Source organism: Corylus avellana, chromosome 3, assembly GCF_965113065.1.
Source record: "Corylus avellana chromosome 3, dhCorAvel1.hap1.2, whole genome shotgun sequence".
Classification (NCBI taxonomy): Eukaryota; Viridiplantae; Streptophyta; class Magnoliopsida; order Fagales; family Betulaceae; genus Corylus; species Corylus avellana.
The window spans coordinates 26,090,507-26,094,413 of record NC_142492.1 but is presented as its reverse complement, the minus strand read 5'-3'; positions in this window follow the sequence as shown (position 1 = coordinate 26,094,413).

Sequence of the window (3,907 nt, the reverse complement as noted above, 5' to 3'; positions counted from 1 at the left end):
TATTACAGTTAAAAAATACTAAGAAAACACTAAAAAAACACTTAACATTTTTTTTTAAATTCAATGGTTAACAATTTGAATAGCACACATGAGAAAATTTATATACGACAGACTTGTATAAGTAAATAATTAGACAACTCAAAATTTATTGGAAATCTTAATTCTCAATATATGGGCAGCATGACAAAAAAGTACGATGAAAAGCAATTTTCCACGTGGCAAGATGCTTAACTTTCCAGATATGGCACTGAATCATAGGTGATTGCAGCATGGAAAGTTGGTGGGTTTCACCACACTGAATAGGAACCCGGAAAAGGGTTCTGGTCACCAAAACTTTTCATTTCAGGGTCTTACGTGGAAGCTTCCAAGCCCATAATTTCTCTCTCCTAAATACATGACCAGCTTAAGTAAGTAAGCAAGGAAAACAAAAAGAAAAAATAACTAAAATAAATAAATAAAAGTAAGCAAAGAAAGAGAACATTGACCCACGAGCCGAGAAAACTCTCATTATTCAAATTGAGGAGCAGGACTCCTATGATAAACTTTACTCTTTTTATATATTATCCAAAAAGAAAAAACTTTACTTTTTTATATATTTTCTCACTATTCGTGACAACGAAAGATCCGATAGACTTTTACCATAGCTAATATTATAGGGCAGCTGATAATGCCCTATAACTTAAGAGTAGTTCAGCTACCATTAGAATTAATCTTTATGAATGGTTGAATCACCCCATCCTTTTCAAAGGTGATTGAATTATTCTAAAAACGTTTTTTGGAATGGTTGATCACCCCAGAGCCGTTTAGAATGGGTGACCAATCACCCCTAAGGACTATAAGGATGATTTGGCTACCCTCAAACTATCAAAAAAAAACATGACATTAGTGACTAGTGAAAAGTGACATTTTTGTCACAAAAATCATCACTAGAAAAGTAACGTTTGAACAATGAAACATCACTTTTCTTAAGGTGACTTTTCACCTTTCAATCGATATTAAATTTTTTTATACTGATTTATATATATATATATATATATATATATAATACCTTTTTAAAAAGTACTTTTTTTATAAAAAAAAAGTGAGGGGTGGCCAACGAGCCATCCTAGAGGTAGCCGCACTCCACTCCCAACCAAATTTGGGGTGATTTGCAGGCCACCCCAACCAAATTTGGGATGCCTCAAAGGCCACCCCTCAATTTTTATTTTTTTTTTCAAACAAAATTATTTTTAGAGAGAGAGATATGTCCAGCTTTTATAATAGTTAATTTCAAATGCCAAATTTTCAAAAATTATTTCGTGTCATTTGAATAGTATTACTATGCAAACGACACACTCTAACGCATGAATAATGTCATTTGAGCAGTAACACTGTTCAAAAGACACTATTTTAGAAATGATGTCATTTAAACAATAAAATGACGCATGTTAGTGACGTTTTCCCCAAAAGACACCATCCCAAATGTCACTAAACTTTTTTTTTTAAAAAAAAGTGTATTTTTTTAATAATCTTTTATTTGAGAATAAGTTTATAATTTCACAAAGATTCTCTCATAAAAATTGCAATAATTTGTATGGATAGATAATTATGTTATAGATCGAGGCATGATATCATGCATAGACATTTATAAGTTGATTTTAAAACCACAAATATTATTATTTACTACAGTGACTCCTTTAACCCTTTTTTTTTAAAAAAAAAAAAAATCAAATTTTAATAATAACAATAAAAAATGTCATTAGAGCAATAGAGCATATGAAAAGCAGGGGTTATACCTTTTCTTTTCAGCGGGATCTTCAGATATAGATATATAGAAGAAGAAAACATTGACCCATGAGCCGAAATCTAACTACAATTAATCAAACTTTGAATTTTTAACCCTATAAATTATTATTTTTAAAAATAAAAAAGAAAAAAGAAAAAGAAAAGAAAGAAAGAAGAATTCAAATTTCCACGCCTTTCTTTTTCCTGGTGTGTGAACACTGAACGGGTAAATGGCGTGCCTTTGGGTAGAGTGGACGACTACTTTGGGGAAACCTTTTTACATGGCGGCTATTTTTGTCTTAGTCTTTCGATTGGGAGGGAGTTTCCTTTCTCCCTTCAACTTCAACCCTACGTACGTGTATATATATATATATATATATATATATTTTTTTTTTTTTCTTTTGTTTTTTAAGAAACCTTGTACATGACTTCTATGAATGAATGAATGAATAATATGTTGACCGACCAGATATATTGAAAATGAAATTTGTGGTTGTGGGGTTCATTTTTTTTTCCTCAATATCCTTTTTGGTCACGACTCACATGCATGGAATTATCTCATTAACTCATGGGCTGACAACATTTTTTGTACGATTTCACTTCTATTTCTTTGGAATGTTTGACCCTCAATTCTGGTTACCCCACACAATAACGAAAGGAACATTTAACTTATGGATTTATAACTATCTGGTTTTTTTTTTTTTTTTTTTATAATATTCTTTTTATAAATAAATAATAGTAAATGGATATTTTAATTTTTTTTTTTTACATGTCCACACAAGAGGAGAAAGGGAATTCGAACTAATGATTTCTGCTTCATTAGGCGTGATCCTAGCCAATTAGGTTGCCTCTTGGAGACTAATAAACTCTTTAATTGTTATATATGAGATATATAAGTGCCACGCGAGTGAAAAAAATAATAAAATTTTACAAGTAAGTTTAATTGTTGAATAGTATTAGAGATACTACAACTTTTATTGTACAATTATTTACAAAATGATGTGGCAATTCATAATTAGTGAAATAATTAATTTATCTAAATTATTTCACTAATTACGAATTGTCACATCAATATAACTATATAAGCCTGTTTAGGATTGCATTAATTAAAGAGTTTAAAAAATACTTTTAATACCCAAAAAAACTAGTATATTTGATTAAAAAAATACTTCTTTGACTTTTTTATTTATTTTAAAAACTACTTAAACAAACTTTTGAAAAAAGTTTAAAAATGAATTTATTTTCTAAAAATCTCTTTTTAATTTCAAAAAATTTATTTCTCTAAGACAATCTTAAACATACTCTATACTACTCCGATCCTCTCATAGTCTCATCCTCTCACTCCTTTCTACCGTGATCACCACCATCACATTCCTCTTCCCCCCTCCGCCTTCCCATGAATTATGACCAATACATTTTTTTAGTTTAAATTAACTTTAATATAAAGATTTTTGGTACGACTAACCACTAAAAAAATTGCTTACAAGATTTCAATAAAATAAAATAAAATTATGAATTTTTTTTTTTTGGCAATTATCTCAAAGTTATCATTAATTAATAACTCTTTAAATGTCACTCGGATTCCCCAATTCCACTCAAGCACATCAAGGTCAGCACATGGAGTTGGTCAAGATATAATCCATTAATTAGGTTGAATTAGCAAGCTAGTTAAGTAGCTGACTTTTGAAGCAGTCCTAAAACATCAAATTCTTAGGATTCTGTCTGTCATCTTCTTTTTTTTCTTTTTTCTTTTTTTTTTTAAAAAAAAAAAGAAAAGAAAAGAAAAAGAATTTTGTTCTTGACCCTTTTATGAGAATATACTTTGTTTGTTGTATCTTTTGATGGCATTAACATCATCTTCCTTTGACCAAATGATGAGAAGGCAGCAACTTAAACTTGCCATCCAGGCCAATGATTAAAGTAAACCATATAAATTAATTATTAATCAAATGTTAGAAAAGAAGAAAATAAATATTCAAATGTTAGAAAAAAAAAAAAAAGGAAAAAAATAAAAATAAAGCTACTGAGGGACATCCTCCTTACTTTTTAACATTGACGTGTTTTACAAAAGAAGATGCTTTTTTGGTGATTAAAAAAAAAATAAAAGAGTTTGAAACCATGGGCTTTTAGATTATATCAATTT